Below are 18046 nucleotides of genomic sequence, written 5' to 3'. Positions count from 1 at the left end.
ACTCTGGCCACCCCAGATTCAAATCATAACTCTGCCCCTTACTGCCCCTGTATGAGCCTCAGTGTTACCATCTATATTACTATTTGCTACAAATGTTTATTGTGAGGTTTAAATGAGTTAACACAGTTAGAAGCACTTAGCATGGTGCTGGATGCATAGGAAGCACTCCATAAATATCAGCTGTGGAGATTTTTATCTTAATATTATAAGCATCTAGTGGGTTCAGAATAAATGTTTGCTAGATGAGTAAGTGATAGCAAGAAAGAATGAATGGACAGAAGGCTGGGTGGACAGGTAAAGATGGGACTGGAAAATAAATAGACAAATGGATAGATGGATGGATGGATATAAATACAGGCAGATAGATAAAGGAATGATGAGTGGATGCATAGATGAAGGGGTGGTTGGGTGTAGAGACTGGAAGAGAATTGCTGGTTGATTGGCTGGAAATGTGGATGGATAGATGGGTAGAAGGAAATACTGTCACATGGTGGATGGAGAGATAGAGATATCAGTAGATGAATGAATAATAGATGGGTGAGTGGGTGGATGGATGGATGGACAACCTGGAGCCAGAGGGAATCCCGCCTCCATAACCTGGAGGCAGAACCCTGGGGGAAGGTGGGCCCAGGATGAACTCTCACCGGCTGGACCAGCACGTTATTCTTGCCGTAGAGCAGGGTGGCCCTGGAGTTCTGGTGCAGGGACTCGACAAAGTCACAGGCAGAGGGATGGCCGGTCATCCATGCTGCCACTCGAATGCCTCTTCTGGATCTGGCCGTGTGAAGGGAGGTGGAGGGTGAGGCCTGGAGCGACCTTCAAGGCCCCCACCCTTCCTCACCTCCACACTAAGTCTGGAACTTAGCACCCCCAGAGCCCGCCGTTCACCCCACTCACACAGAGGGCCGGATGCTTGGTGGGTGAGTCTGCCACAGATGTGAGCTGTGAATGCGGTGCCTCTGGACAAGCTCATTGGCCGAGGGGTCGGTCCAGAAGAGATTCGCAGTCTTCATCTTGGTGTACTCGAGGGTACAGGGCCCCACTGTGGGGCACACGGGGGCTGGGAATCCAGGCCCACAGCAATTCCGCCTCCCGTCTACCTCCAGATGGGACACCTATTTCACTAACCCTGCCTCCCCCCCCCCCCCCCACCAGCTAAGGTGCTCCAGGATCCTACTAAAGAGAGACAAGCATAGATCCTGGGAGTAAGACACAGGGAACCAGTGAGGTGTGATGCAGGAGGCTAGAGGGAGGTGAGAATGGCCCTTAGGAGGTGCCCCCACCCCCAGAGCCAATAACAGAGATCCAGGTGAAGCTCAGAGCACCAAACCATTTACCCGGCAAAGACACAAGGATGGGGCCATCCACAGGATCCATCAGGAGCGCTTCCTTCTCATAGTATTTACTGGGAAGAGAGGAAAGGACACGTAGGTTTGGATCGCAACCCACAGAGGGTGCACAATACACAGTGGTGTGGTGGTTAAGAACAGAGAGGGCTCAATCCCCTGCCTGCCTCCCAGTTAACTCTGGGAGCCTCAGCTGCCCCATCTGTAAATAGGGATAACAAACATTCATCCCATAGGCCTATGGGAAGGATTGGGAGGGAGAGCGGATGTAAGGTGCATACAGGCCTATGATCAAGCCTTAGTGAGGGCACCAGAAATAATAATTAGAAGGCTGCTGAGACCCGGCTAACCATCTGCTTCTACAGCACCTTCAATTTCAGACAGGAAGTCACTTAGAGGCTCAGATTGATGCCTGGGTGCCGCCGGGGTTCTTGTTTGTGGAGTCAAAGAATGAACTTTGCAAACACTCAAGGTGGGAGAGCAAGGCAGAGGCTTTTATGTAGCAATAAAGTGAGAGGACAGAGCTCCTGGTGCCTGGAGGGGACTAGAGCCTGGGGTGGGGTGTTGTCTAGGGGATTTACACCTGGTTGAGAGACAAAGGGCTAGGGAAGCAGACCTGTTAAGTGGCACCAAAAGGTTTATCTTTGAAGAGACAGTTTCTTATTAGTCCTCCAGTTATTTACAAGAAATTTACTGCTCTGAGTTTCTCCCAGGATAGCAGCTTCCTGGTCTGGGAGCATTATCAGTCAAGACTGCCTGCCTTGCTCCCAAGGTGGGCTGAGTTATTGTCTGCTTGTTAAAGAGTATGTTAAGAAATTTACTTTTTAACCAACTGGGTTTTTTATTTTTATCTATTTTTATTTTGGTATCATTAATCTACAATTACATGAGGAACATTATGTTTACTAGACTCCAACCATCACCAAGTTCCCCCCATATAACCAATTGGGTTTTAAAATGCAATCTTATCCTTAAGATGGAATCCTTCCTGTTTTTACTACCTTGTTTATGACTGAGCTTGCTTGCTAAATCAATTGCCTTGATTGCTAATCACTTGATCAGGGATGGAGGAGGAAAAGCAACACATGGGTAGAGTAAAAAAAATAATAAGCTGGGCCCCTCAGCAGGACAAAGCAAATCCCACAGAGGCATGATTCAATTGATGCAATGAAGACATGGGCTGTGCAGAGGTATTCTCTTACCTGGGTGATATTCAAACATTCCAGGCCAAGTTACTCCTGGCTTTTTAGTTTTAACTAATTTCACTGAAGAATGCCTATATTCCTAGTTTGATATTTTTACCCTAGAGAACTAATGTGACTCTGACTTTGCTTAATGTTTAAGTGAGTTTTGGTAGGAGTTTCTTTGCACATTGTTACATTGTTGACTGGGATTAACCTGCTTTCCCCCCTCCACAGCCCCCAGAGGCCCTCACCCTACTCCAAGCCCACAGTCCCTGTCTCAAGATGATGTCTGCTCTTCTAAAGTTACTGAGCCAATAAAACGCTTAGCCGTGGTGTCTCCCCAAAGGCTGTATTAACAGGCCTTCCTGTCCAGATACCTAATGTGGATGACACTGGCCTGACATGCTCAAAAATGCCCCCCAGCTTCTGACTCTTCACACAACATGTGGTCCCATGTGAAGGGCCCTCACCAATAAGATGGTGAACTTCCGGCTTCTCTTGGGGTGGGGGAGGGGGGTCCTCGGTTCCGCCGGCGCCACCTGAAGCCCAATCACCTCTAGCCCCCCTCCCAATCCCAGCACCTAGCCAATAGGCACCAGTCTAGTAGAAGTAACACCACAATCACCCCATGCCCCTTCCTATATAACCCAGCACCTTCCCCTAATAAAGTGGAATTCTCCGGTAAATTGCTGCTGTGTGTCGCTCCTTTCCTTTCACCATGTATACAATGTTTCTGCTGGGTGATTTTGGTTTTGGTTTGTTTGAGTTGTGTAGTTTCTAATTCTTTGAAAACTTGTAGTCTAGATACTAACAGAATTTTGGAGTTGGAAATTCCTTAGTTCTGATGCTAAGGGATCTCAGGCCCAGAGAGGGTCAGAGACTGCTGCAGACCACACAGCAGGTGGATGCAAGCTATACCCAGCCAGCTTGGCTCTTCCGATCCTACAACAGAGAGTGAAGAACACAGGATCTAGAATCAGAGGGACTGAGTGGGAACCCAGTTCTGCAACCTCTTCTCTCGCTGTGTGTTGCTGGATGATTACCCTCTCTGAGCCTTGTTGTCCTCAGTTGTAAAATGAGGAGAATGCGAGAACTTACCTGACCAGATTGTTGGGAGGATTAAATGCTGACCTGTGTGTATAGCAACAGCACAGACTCTGACACAAGGCAATTCTTACAAGCAGTGGCCACATCATTGCCATTTTACCCCAAGGCCATCTTCTATCAACCAGAATATTGGCTGAAGCAGAACTGACATGACCTAGGCATGCTTAACATCAAGTCTCCACATTCTGCTGTCAGATCTGAAGATACTACTTTAAGGCACTTTCCACTCTGCCATTCAGCATCCATTCCTAAAATCAGCAGCAACATGATTACAGACTTCAGAAAGGCTGCCTTTAAAAATAGCAGGAAGAGTTGGGAGCAAGATGTGACTCTAAAGGGTAGTGCCAGGGAGTTTTTTCAGGGTGATGGGTTCCTTTGGAACAGTTCTAAATCCTGAATGTGGTATTGGTCCTATGAAACAATACATGTATTAAAATTTTCATAGAACCATATAGAAAAAATTATATATATAAATTGGTGAAATCCAAATAAAGCCTGTCACTTAGTTAACTGTATTATACCAATGGTGAACCTCCCAGTTTCTCTGTTCTGTACTTTCATACATATTTTCCTAGCAAATGGGCAAAGAATAAAAGATGACAATAAAACCCACTGTGTGTGAAGATGTCGTTAAATAGGTACTTTCATATACGAAAAGATAGGGAGATTCTGATATTTCTCTCTCAGGCTGGAAAGGAGGGCTAGCCATGAGGCGTCTCAGATAGTGGATTTGTCAGTGGCTCCCCACTGCTCCTGGATAATATGCAAGTTCTTAAACCTGACAGGTAAGACCAATGTATCCCCAACATCTAAGTTACTGCCTATCACATAGTAGATACTCATTAAGTATTTATTGGATGAATTTATGCATGCATGGATAAATGGTTGCCAAGAAGACTCATACTATAAAACCTTTACACCAGGTTAATCTGAGGTAGGGGAGAAAATGTAAAAATCACTACTCATCTTCATAATGCTGTTCTCACTAATGCCTCTTCTTGACTCTTCTCCAAAGTGGCAGCAATCCCTATCCCACTTACCAAAAGAAACAGAAGCATAGAGAAACTGATTCCTTTAGGGCCATAGTTGGTGAATAGACTGTGGGCTTAATTCACAGGAGAAGGAAGGTCCCTAAGATTACAAGATCCCAATATCCCAACGCAAATATGAAGACCCTGTGTTGCTATTAAACACCCAAATTTTCCCAAGAATCTAAGCTAAGCTAGGTCAGAGTCAAACATCCAGAAGACCTGTATTTCATCACTTCAAAATCAAGTGGCTTTGTGTGAGAGGGTGTAATTCCCATGAGGGTCAGCAGTTGGTGGCAGAGCACGCCCAGATAGGTGTCTGGCCTGTCCCACTCACCTGCTGTTCTCCACAAGGTAATGCACAATTTTGTCCAGGACCTTCTCAAACAGGGCAGTACGGATCCAAAGGTGCTTGATGGCAAGTGGGGACAGACTGGGCAGCTTCAGCAGCTTCCGCACATTCTCCCGGAGGCCCTGGATCTGGTTTCACCTTCAAGACCAGTCAAGGAGGAGAATAGATACTCACTATAGAGGAGATCCAACAGGACCACTATGCAAATGGGAAAATGTTCAATTTCTCTAGAAAAATGAAGGAATGGCAATGGAGACAACAGTGAGAGCCCATATTGCTCTGGGTAAAGAGTTGAAAAAATAGTAATACCCAGTGGATTTGAAGATGTGGCTAAAGACACTTCCATACACTGTTGACGGGCAACCCAGATTCTCATACTGATATTTCTCTCCATATTTCTCTCTCTCTCTCTCTCTCTGCTGGAAACGAGTGCTGGCCAAGAAGAGTCTTGGATTATCTCCTTCAGGGGCTCCCCACTGCCCTCGAGGAGCAAGCTTTTCCACATGACAAGCAGAGTGTGCCATGACCTTGCTGTGGTTCTCCTCTGCAGCCATCCCTTCCTCTCCTCCGCAGACCCCCCACGATGCAGCCAGAGACATCTGCAGGTCCCCAAGGCTGCCAGGTACCCACCTGAACACTGGCCAGGAGCTGCTCCTTCCCTGTTTCCCTCCCCAGCCCATTCCCAGGCTGGCCCCTCCTCACTCTTCAGGTCTGTGAGGGCGTCCATCCCTTCAGGAAGCCCTCCTGGGCCACTCAGAGCTGGGGAGGGCCCCTGGGGAGGGGCCCTCCCCTGTGCTCCTCAGCCTCCTCTGTAACTTCCTCATCACTTTTCTGTCTTCCCCTCCCCAGTGTGACCTTGAGGGCACGAACTAAGCAATTCACTACCTTTTTAAATAAAATACTTCAGAATCTACCATGTGGCAAGCATTGGCCTTTTTCATGTCTGTATCTCCAGGGCCCAGCACAGTGTCTGGCATATAGGAGGGGCTCATAAGTATGTTCCTGAATGACTGATTGCATGAATGAATGAGTGGCTCTCTTTTACCACCTGGCATGGGCACCTCTAGTTCATGCATTAGGAACTCCCAATATTATAGAAGGGCCATGTAATTCCAGCCCTTTAAGAAGCTATCAGTAAACACCTGGAAATTTAGCATAAGGATTGGAAGGTACTGGAAGACCAGGTGGCTGAGGGGTCAGATTCCAAATGGGAGCTGGCAATGCCAAACCCAGAGGCCAGACCATCGTGCAGTTCTGGCCAGCAGGGCCTGCAGGGCCTGCAGGGCAAGGAAAGGGCCATTTCTCATCCTGTGAAATGGAGTGATCTCCCATGGCAGAGATGGCAAACACATGGCATGCATGCCTCTCTCTCCATTCTCCTGCCCATAACAGACATAGCTAATCAATCCATGCACTCTTTCCCATGAATCTCAACCATTTGATGTCCAATCAGCTCTAGAATCTTTCATGACACAATCCCCTGGGCAGCCACCAGAATCAACTGGAATTGAAACCTATCTGCCATCCCTTACCAAGCTCCAGGTCTGAGATTTGGCCATGTAGTTGGGACTCTAGGGGTGGCTCTGGTGGAAACACTCCTGTATACACACACACTCAGGCCAGGAGCTGCCTCCCGATACATAAAATCAGCCCCAAAGAAAAGTGAGTGAAGCTACGTCTCCCCTTTGGTAGTTGCCTCAATGTGAGCTACTGGTCCATGCAATTGGAAACCATATCGATTTCATTAAACTTTGATTTTTCCTGCATTTAGAACAGGGCTTGGCTCCCAGTAGGCATTTACTCATTCAACAGTTGTTTCTTGGCCATTTACCATGTGCTGGGCACTGTCCCAGATGCAGGGGACATAAAGGGGAGTAACACAGATATAGCTGCCAGTCCTCATAGCATTTAGAGTCATCGAGGAGACAGATAACAATCAAATAAACAGTAAACAAAGATACACATAATTACATAAACAAACAGTAAACAAAAATATGAATTACAGATGGTGCTAACAACAGGGGAGAATATAAACAGAGCGATATGGAAGAGAAATGGGGTGAGGGTTAGAATTTACCCTTAGCTAGGCAAAGGACTGAATGACACCACGGAACCAGCCATGGAAGATGAAGGGTGTGAACCTGGTGGTAGGTGCAGCATGTGCAAAGGCCCTGGGGTAGGAAAGAGTCTGGCAGTTTTGAGGAGGCGAAAGGACAAGGGGGGGCACACAAGGAGGCATAGGCTTCTGCAAGCTCAGGGAAGGTATGGGCTGTCCTCTGGGGTAGGGAGTGCCCCCACCCACACCCCGAACTCCACACTCACGTGCTCTCAATCAGATGCTCCAGGTCCTGGACTTTGTGGCTCAACTCCTCAGCAGGCGGGAAGCTCTTACCTACTTTCATGAAGAGAGCTGCAACCTTGTTGCTGCGCAGGAAACCCGCCGCCCGTCGCTGCAGCCCATGCAGGACACAGGCCTCCACAGCCGCTGCACAGACACAGTGGTCAGCAGACTCTGCTCTGCCTGTGCTCCCCAGCACCCAGCCCAGCTCAGTCACAAAGGGCTGCCTTGGGGATCGGGGGGCCCCATAGTCACCAAACTGGTGACAGCATCCTAGGGAAAAGCATGTATGCCTCTCTACCTTCCACCCCATCAAAAGGCAGCAAGAGAGCTTAGTGGTTAACCCAGCTCACCGCCCGAGGACAGAACATCTCTGTGCACATCCTCTGCCAGCCGCTAACCAGCTGTGCAACTGTGGGCAACTTCTGCCCCTCCCCGTGCCTCAGTTTCCTTACTGTAAAATAGGGGTGGTAAGAACATTAATCTCACAAGGTTTCTGTTAGGATGAGGTACGAAAAAAGCATGGAAAGCACTTTGCACAGAGCCTGCTACACAGTGAGTGCTTTACCAATGTTAGCTATTCCTCCTGTCCTCCAGGGAGAGGCAACTGGATCACAGCTCTGTTGAGCTTTGCCCGGGTTAAGGAACCACATCGTTGTCATTACTATTGTAATTCCAGTGCCAGCTAGCACTATGAGTCTCATTCAATCTCTGCCACAGCCAGGGAAGAAAGAAAAACCATGCCCCTTTTTCAGATGTGGAAACTGAGGCTCTAAGAGGTGAACTGAATTGCGCAGGACTGCCTGGCAAATAAGTGGTGAAGCCGGGCTCCAAATCCAGGTCTCTGAGCCCAAGGTGTGCTAACAACACTGTGCTTCCACAAAGGACATTTGAAGAGAGAACTCAGTAATAATCTTCCCATTTCTCTGTCTTTCCTGGAGGCCCTGCATAGCCATCCTCCAATCGTGATGCCCAGGTTGTAGCCTAGGCTCTACAACTAACTTGCTGTGTGACCACAGGCAAAACACTTTCCCTCTCTGGGCCTCAGTGTTCCCCTCTGGGAAAAAGACTCTATGCAGGCCACTCCGATAGCCCCTATCTTATTTCTGGTACTCTGGGCAGCCCTCTGTTAAGAATCTTCTTACCTGTATCTTATCTGGCTTACACACCAGACTAGGAGCTCACTCTGGTATGTAAAAGGAGCATAATCAATGTTTATGGGAAAAGTGAGTACAGCTGACCCTTGAAGAATGTGGGCATTAGGAGCACTGCCCCCACCCCTTGTAGTCAAAAATCCATGTATAACTTATGACTCCCCAAAAACCTTTACTACTAATATAGCCTCCTGTTGACTGGAAGCCTTACTTGTAATGTTAACAATTGATGAACACTTATTTTGTATATGTATTATATAATGTATTCTTATGATAAAGTAAGCTACAGAGAAGAAAATGTTTTTTCAACTTGCTGCAAATCTCCAAAAATGTTTCCAATATATTTATTGAAAAAACATCCAGGTATAAGTGGACCCATGCAGTTCAAATCCATGTTGTTCAAGAGTTAAATGTACATAACAAGAGCTATTCCTTATTGGGAACCTGCTGGGTGTCAGACTAGTGTTAAGGCTTACCTTACCTAAAAAACCTAGGACAAAACCCCAGAATTGAGTATATTAGTTATCATCATTCCATAAAAGAGCACGCCAGCACTTCAAGGGTTAAGAGCCTGGCCAAGGTTACGATATGTGTAAAGAGGAATATTGAGAGGTTTTGGGCACTGCTTTTGTTAGCAACTACTTGGCTTTGAATGAATGTTTACATACTGCCTAACCTGCCCGTGGATTTAAATTATTCTGGGTGCAGATCTCTCAAAGATCCTCTGCCAGCCGCTAACCAGCTGTGCAACTGTGGGCAACTTCTGCCCCTCCCCGTGCCTCAGTTTCCTTACTGTAAAATAGGGGTGGTAAGAACATTAATCTCACAAGGTTTCTGTTAGGATGAGGTACGAAAAAAGCATGGAAAGAAGGAACAAGGGATTAAAGAAACCTCAGGGAGAGCCTTCAGGCCTCATTTAGTGCCATCACATTTCTCTTGCTGGAAGACTTTGATAGGAGTTACAGAATTATGATTTTTATCACTTCCTAGTCCTCCAAGTCTTTAACTGGGAGGTATGTTAGCAAGTCCTGGAGGAGACATGCATATCATTTTATTTGCAAATAAAAATGTCCAGTAGAAAAAATTGGGCATATATTCTCATACTCACATTGAAGTGTCTACATATGTGTGTGCAAATGTATATATATAGGCAGACCTTGGAGATACTGCAAGTTCAGTTCCAGACCACCACAGTAAAGTGAATATCGCAATGAGGCGAGTCCAGTGAAGGTTTTGGTGTCCCAGGGCATGTAAAAGTTATGTTTCGGTTATACGGCAGTCTTTTAAGTGTACAATAACATTATATCTTAAAAAGCAGTGTACACACCTTAATTTAAAAATACTTTGTTGCTAAAAAATGCTAACCATCATCTGAGCTTTCAGTGAGTCATCTTAATCACTGATCACAGATCATCATAACAAGTATAACAATAAAAAGGTCTGACATATTGTGAGAATTACCGAAATGTGACCCAGAGACACGAAATGAGCAGATGCTGTCAGAAAAATGGTGCTGACACTTGCTCAACGCAGCATTGCCACAAATCAATTTTTTAAAAGCACAGAATCTGTGAAGTGCAATAAAGCATGTCTCAATAAAATGAGGTCTGCCTGTGTGTGTATATGTGCATATGTGTTTATTTAAATATACTTATTTATAAATACATAAAATATTTTAAATCTTTTAAATGTTTAAGTATATATAAAAGTTTTTTTAAAATACATGTATCATACATCTCACTTAAAAAAAATAAAGTCTTCCCAAAGTCACTCAATAAAAAAGTGGCAGAGCTGGGATCTGACCCCAGTCTGCCTGGCTGCAAAGAGGCTAAACTGATGTCAGGGGGCTCCTAGGTCACAATGTGTGCTCAGCATATTGCAGGAACATGGATGGTGCCCCCAGCCATCTGGACGGAAGCTCACTGCCCTGCCAGGTCTCCTCGCTCCGACCTCTCTGTGGGGTCAAGACACGAGGGGGGAATTACAGAATGGCCTCCATGATCAGACACTCCAGTCATGAAACAAAGTGTTTCAAGGAGAAACTTAGATGTACACACCAACTATGAGCTGGATCCTGACTTCGGGGACACACAAAACACATGTCTCTAGCCCTTGTCAAAGTACAGTAAGAACCTCGCAGCATGGTCATTTCTGGAACCTCGTGAGCATAGCTAGTTCAAGGAGAGAAGTATGAGTCACACTTGGAGCCCCAGGCCTGCCTCCTTTGCTGAGCGAGCTGGACATGATTCCTCGGGATGTGTCAGTGGCTCTTAATTCCATACATTTTTTAAAGGCCCTATCCATCCTCTTCCTTTACCTGGGCAGCCATAGGTAGAGTAGAGATAGGATATGGAGCCCATTTCTTGGATGCAAGACCACTTGTCTCTTGGATGTGGTCAGTGTGAACTGAGGCCATGGGAAGGGAAGGCAGTCCCTCCAGTGTTAAGCATGGTTACCTCTTTATGGGGGCAGATGTCGTTCCTAATTACTTCTCACGACTTTTCTCTATTTCCAAATTCCCTAAGGGAGTCCCTTTGGAATCTGAAAATAACTTTGGAGTTACAAAGCAAAAAACTGACATAAGCACCCTCGTTCAAAAATGCCACTTCCCACAAGTAGTGACTCTTTAGCATCTTACTACGCTGGTGGACAGTGACTGCAGTGGGGTGGGAAGGAGGATGTGATAATATGGGTGAATGTTGAAACCACAATGTTGCTCAAGTGAAACCTTCATAAAATTGTGTATCAATGATACTTTAATTTAAAAAAAAAGATGCCACTTCTCCAAGGCAGCCCACAGAGAGAGAAGCCACTTTTCACAGCCACCGGCCACAGACTCACCACAGAAGGAGATGATGTGGCTGCTGTCTTCATGGACAAACTTCCACGTGACAGCCTCCTCCATGATCTGCTTCACCTGGAAGGCAAAGACAGCTGGAGAGGGACACGGAAACACGACCCAGGGTGCAGACATCCCAAAGACCTGCGTCCCCCTTCACAGCCTTCTCAGGCTGTTGGCGAGATTTGGGTAACTGCTCTCCTTCCACACCCTCCTCGCAGTGTCTTCTGGAAGCCCAAGGCCTGTGACGGTACCACGCTTCACATTTTAAAGGATTCACTTTTCAGGCTTTTTGCATGGCAGGTGTCTTCTCAGGTGTCACACGAAATGTCAGCTCCTGCCCTGACACATTACCTAAGGCAGCCCTCTCCCTCTGCTCTGTCCACCCCCTATTATAGTTCCTTGAGTGTATTTACATTAGTCCCATCCCATCTGTTTATCTGCTCCTGTCTGTTTCCCTCTTCTAGAACATAAGTTCTCAGTGGGCAGGACCTTGTTTTCCTTGTCCACTGCTTTATCCATGGGAACTAGAATAGTGCCTAGTGCACAGTAGGGGCTCAATTAATATTTTCTAAATGAATGAATGCATGAAACAGACATATAAAAGAATCAGGGGGATACAGAGAGAAAAATCAGCACTGGAATCTGGTGAATCTGAGTTCACATCTCTGCTCAGGCACCTACCAGCTGGGCTTGTGATCTTATTTTGGCAAACAGAGGCTCAGTGAGTGAAGCAACTTGCTGCAGGAAGTAGAGCTGGCCCAGAGCAGACAAAGTCCCAGCCTGAGTGTGGGTCCCCAGGCTGTGCGCACACTTCTGCTTTCTTGAGCATCTCTGATATGCCAGGCACAGGGACACAACGCTAAAAGGGCAGCTGTGCCTCTGCTCATGGCTGAACCTCTGGGAACCTGAACACCCTGCTGCTTTGCTAGATTCTGGGCTCCAACTCCGCCCAGAGTCATTGCAGAGCTTTTCACAAAGACTTTCTCCTCTCTAGAGCCTCAGTTTTCCCACCTTGAAGTTGAGGCCAGAAGAGATCAACTCAGAGGCAGGTCCCAGGTCTACAACACCAGGTCTGTGATGGGACGATGGGGCACAGTCCTGAGCCCACCCCTCTCAGTGGGTCTCTGCTCCCTTCCTGGGCACTGTGCAGCCCCTGCGGACTCAGCCAGGCCAGCATATCAATGCACCCACCAGAGGAGAGTCTCAGGCTCTTGATGTCCCTCTCCCCCTTCCTTCTGCTTGCCTCCTGGAGAGGAAGACTCAACTCAGAGCATCCCTGGCCACATTCTCTGGAAAACCACATGGCACTGCCCACCCTGGAGCTGGCACACCACCCATGCCCCACACACCCAAGTCAGCACACTTCCTGTGAACAGTGGTTAACCTCTGAGCTCAGCAATATCCAACCTGGACTTTGACAGAATTTCTAAATCTGAAAACTACCTAGTCAAGTCCATGGAATTGGTCCCATTTATGGAATTGGAAACTGAGGCTCAGGAAGGCAACCTGGCCCACCCAAGGCCATATAGCTGGGAAGAAGCACAGCTGGACTTCCAGCTATTACAGTGTAACTCCAGAGAGAGGAAATTCCAGGGCAAAATACCTCTAAAACCAAAATCAGTCAAACAGAGAAGTAAAGTTTAAAACCCATTTATTGCTTACAAACTGCAGTCTGGGGCTGTCTCTTTCCTGCTCTGGCAGAAGCAAGTGAGACCTCCCTCCAACCTTCAAATAAACCTTAGTTGCTCAGGTAATTACTCATTGATATGGAGATGAACTACTTTTCTCCACCCCTGAGGAACCCATGTTGATATGGAGATGCACTAAAGCAAGGCGAGAGATTCTGGAATATTATAATTTTACCCACATACGGTTTTTTCCAGCCTGGCTCCAGCTGCCATATGGTGGCCCTTCTAGCTACTAGCTGTGTTTTCTCAGGCAAGTTACATCACCTCTCTGAACCTTAGCTTTCTCATTGAATAAAGGGTGTACAGGAATAGCACCTGCCTCAAGGTGAACCAAACAAGTTAACGCACACCATGTACTGAGCACAGAGTCTGGCACACAGTGTGCCTGCAATAAGTGTTAGCTGCATGCATGCATCAATCTGCCTAAAACCTCAGTATTCTGGTCCTGGCTGATCCATCACCTGATGTGGAGGTTAAATTCCCTTGTTTGGGTTTACACAGCAGCAGCTTTTATAACACCCATCAGATTTATACTGATTTCATCACACACATGGTCCTCCCTGCTGGGCTGTGGACCTCATGAGGGTAATAAGCACTGTGTCTCCTTGCTTTGCAGCTATGGTTCGGGCACATCATAGGTGCTCAATAACATTCTGCTTGAGGAATGAATGACTTGAAGGATCATAATCAATTTCTGCTTTGGTAGAATATTCTAGCTGCAAAAATGTTTTGCCACGATAATCATGGGCAAACAGAGCAGCAGCATTACCACCCCTAATTGTGAAGGGAGCAGACAGAGGCACAGAGAGGTGGTATAACGTGCCCAGGGTCACACAGCTGGTAGGCAGCATAGTCAAAGCTTAGACTCAGGTCTGTCGAACTACAGGGGCTGAGCTCCTCTGTGACATACCATTAAGCCCACACGGTCTCAGAGTATTTGTCCACCCCTCCCCCTTCCTAGGTACCTGCCTCCCTTCTCTTTGCTCCCCTGAGACAGGTCACAGTGATGCTAGTTTATAATCCAGTGTCAGAGAACCTGACAGGAGGAGGCTGCCAGGCACCCAGACCTGGATGTCGCTGGGGAAAAGAGGGGCAGAGGGACATGAGTTCAGGCTAAGTAGTGGGTGATAGTCAACTATCGGGGAGGCAGTGGAGGGGGGCGTGTGTTTCCAGACACCCTGGTCAGGAGTGTTTTCAGAGCAGCACAGTGGTTAATTAAGAGCTAAGAATTTGCGGCCAGACAAGCCTTGGTTCAAATCCTAGCTCAGCCACTTACAAGCTGTAGGACCTTGGAAAAACTCCTTTACCTAGTAAATACCAACTTCTAAAGAGTGAGCCAAGTACACTGGGTCTGCCATCAAAATATACTAAGTCCATTTCTCATCCCCTTCACCAATACTGCTGGGCAGGAAAATAGATATGAGCGAGTGGAAAGAGAATAAGGCCAGGAAAGCCCACTAAAAGAGACTCAAAAAGTTACCCAGTTAAAATAAAAATCCTAGGAAAGACTCACAGAGTTAATGAATTAATCAGTTAAAGCTCAAAAAGCCAGAAGTACCTAGGCCTGGAATGTCTGAATATTCCCCAGATAAAGGAGGGTACCTAAGCATAGTCCGTGTCTTTATTGTGTCACTTCAATCATGCCATTTTAAGATTTACTTTAGCCTCCTAAAAAACCCCAGCTTATTCTTTAACTTGACCTATATGCTGTTTTTTTCTCCTCCAGCCCCTAATCAAGTAATTTACAACCTGGGCAATATATGGCAAGCAAGCCCAGCCATAAACAACATAGTAAAAGCAAGAAAGAGTCCATCTTAAAGATAAGATTCCCTTTTAAAACCCAGGAAGTTAAGAAGTAAGATTCTTAACATACTCTTTAGCTAACAGACAATAACTCAGCCCACTTCAGGGTAAGGGCAGGCAGTCTTGTTTGAAAGCTCCCAGACCAAGACTTCCATATTTCAGGGAGAAATCAGAGCAGTAAATTTCTTGTGTTAAGTTCATTTTAACATTCTGGGACCACTTACCAAGTCTGCAACCCCAGCCCTTTGTCACATTTCTGAAAAATCCTTAAAAGAGGGAACCCTCAACCTTACAGGGCGTTCCTCTCTCTGAGGTCGCCTGCACTGTCTAAGTGCGTACCTTTAACTTTTTACCAACCTTTTAGGAGCGCCTCTTCTCTGGGGCAGCCCACACACACCCCTTATCCCGGTGAGCTCCTTTTTGCTTTAAATAAACTTCTCACTGTTCAACTTCAACGTTTTGTCTCTGCACTTTTCCAGTGTAAGTGTCCTTGTTACTTTGCTTTTTAATTCAGCTCAATTTCAGCTCAAACCTTCACTCTCTGTCCCAACTAGGGAGGCGCTACTGAGAGCTCAGATCTGGGCTTGCAAATTACCTTGGCCTAGGTGACCAGGAACTGCAGCTTACAGTCATGCTCTTTAGTAGCCTGCCTGAAAGTCTTCTTTCTTTACCTATAGGAAGTTTGCAGAACATAATCTCACTCCATCCAGTGCTCTGCAGCTCCCAAATTCTGGGGTGGTAGGGACTCAGTTCTCACACCATGCAGATCCAAGCAGACACTGGATGCCAGGTAACACTGGCTTGAGGAGTTAGCAGGGGTGGAGCCCTATGCTGAGCAGCTGTTCATGAACTTCCTTTATTATTCTATTATGTCATTCCCTAACACTCTCACTTTAATGCATTCCTTCCTCAACTTGTACTCTGACTTCCCTGCATCTCCAAACCGACATCCCCCCAACAGTACCTCTCTGGTCCAAGTGACTCTGGTCTGAGCCACATCTGTTTTGGATTAACACTGTAACCTCTCACTTGTCTCCCTGTATTTGCCTCCTAGAGGCTTATCTTAACATGGCCAGAAGGATCTTGTTAAAGGCTAAGTCAACAGAACAACCAGACAGAAGATCAACAGGGAAACAGAGGACTACAGCATTATAGACCACCTGGGCCCAAGAGACTGCATAGAACCCTCCACCCAACACCAGGGGAATACACATTTTTCTCAAGTCACACAGAACATTCTTCAGTATAGAGCATATGTTAGGAAACAAAACAAGTCTCAATAACATTTTAAAAGGCCAAATTCATACAAAGTTTCTTTTCTGATCACAATGGAGTAAAACTAGAAATCAACAGCATAGTGGAAATTAACACACTCTCTGAACAACCAACCTATGGGTCAAAGAAGAAATAACAGGAAAAATTAGCAAATATCTTGAGGAAAATGAAAACAACATAGTAAAAACAATGGGATGTAACATAAACAGTGCTAAGAGGGAAACATGCAGCTGGAAATGCTTATGTTAAAAGAAGAAAGATCTCAAATCAACAATCTGACTTTATAACCTTAAGGGACTTTTTAAACTAAGAACAAACCAAAGCTAGCAGAAAGAAGGAAACATCAGAGCAGAGATAAACAAAACAAATACAATAGAAAAAAGTCAACAAAACCAAGAGTTGTTCTCCAAAAAAGATTAGAAAAATTGACAAACTTTCAACTAGACTGAGAAATAAAGACTCAAATAACTAAAATCAGAACTGTAGGAGACAATCCAACATATGCTATAGAAATAAAAAGGCTCTTAAGAGAATACTATAAACAGCTGCATGCCAATAAATTGGATATCCTAAATAAAATAAATTCCTAAAACATGTAATCTACCAAAATCTGAACAGACTTATAAGTAGCAAAGGGACTGAATCAGTAATCTAAAATGTCCTCAAAAAGAAAAGCTCAAGACCAGACAGATGGCTTCACTGGAGAATTCTGTCAAACACCTAAGAATTAACCAACCCTTCTCAAACACTTAAAAAAAATTGAACAGAAGGGAATACTTTCAAACTCATTTTATGAGGCCAACATCATCTTGAAACCAAAGCCAGACAAAACATTACAGAAAAACTATACAGACCAATACCTCCAAGGAATACTGATGCAAAAATTTCAACAGAACACAAGCAAGCAGAATTCAGCAGCATAGCAAAAGGACTGTAACCATGACCAACTGGCATTTATTGCTAACATGCAAGGATGGCTCAACAGATAAAAATCAACCCATGTAATATACCACATTAACATAATGAAGAAAGTAAGACCACATAATCATTTTAGTTGAGGCAGAAAAATAATAACAAAATTCAGCATCTTTTCATCATAAAAACACTCACCAAATTAAAAACAGAAGGAAATTACCTCTGTAATAAAAATCATTATATGAAAAACCCCAAGTTACCATCTTATTCAAGGGTGAAAGACTGAAAGTTTTTCTTCTCAGATCAGAGAAGAAAACAAAGATGCCCACTCTTTAATTTAACATAGCACTTGAAGTTCTAGTTAGATAAAGGATTAGATAAATTAGGCAAGGAAAGGAAATAAAAAGAAAAACAAATCAGAAAGGAATAAGTAAAAGTATCTGCTCACAGATGACATGATCTTATCTATAAAAAACCCTAAGGGTTCCATAAAAAAACTTAGCACTAATAAACAAACTCAGCAAAATGGCAAAACACAAAATCGACACAGAAAAATCAGTTGTATTTATAAACACTAAAAATGAATAATCCAAAAAGGAAATTTTTAAAAATTTCATTTACAATATCATCAAAAAGAATAAAACACTTCAGAATAAACTTGACTAAGGAGGTGAAAGACTTGTATATTGAAAACACTTAGTCATAAACATAACCAACAAAGTGAAAGACTTGTATACTGAAAACTCAATACATTCCTGAGAGAAATTTAAAACAACATAAATAAATGGAAAGGCATCCCACATTGTTCACAGATTGGAAGACAATATAGTTAACATGTTAACAAAACCCAAAACAATCTATAGATTTAATGTAATTCCTATCAAAATCCCAATAGCGGTTTTGTTTGTTTTGTTTTGTTTGCAGAAACAAGATCTACCCTAAAATTCATATGGAATCTCAGGGACCTGAAATAAGCAAAACAATCTTGAAAAAGAAGAACAAAGTCATCCTTCC

At 44.9% G+C, this 18046-nt stretch overlaps 1 pseudogene; it reads right to left on the bottom strand.

The window, feature by feature from the left end:
* LOC108407984 (small G protein signaling modulator 1-like) overlaps nt 1-18046 on the bottom strand; it is a 36858-nt pseudogene that overhangs the window by 12128 nt on the left and 6684 nt on the right.

This window comes from Manis javanica, chromosome 2 (assembly GCF_040802235.1).
Source record: "Manis javanica isolate MJ-LG chromosome 2, MJ_LKY, whole genome shotgun sequence".
Classification (NCBI taxonomy): Eukaryota; Metazoa; Chordata; class Mammalia; order Pholidota; family Manidae; genus Manis; species Manis javanica.
This window is presented reverse-complemented; position numbering and strand designations above follow the sequence as displayed.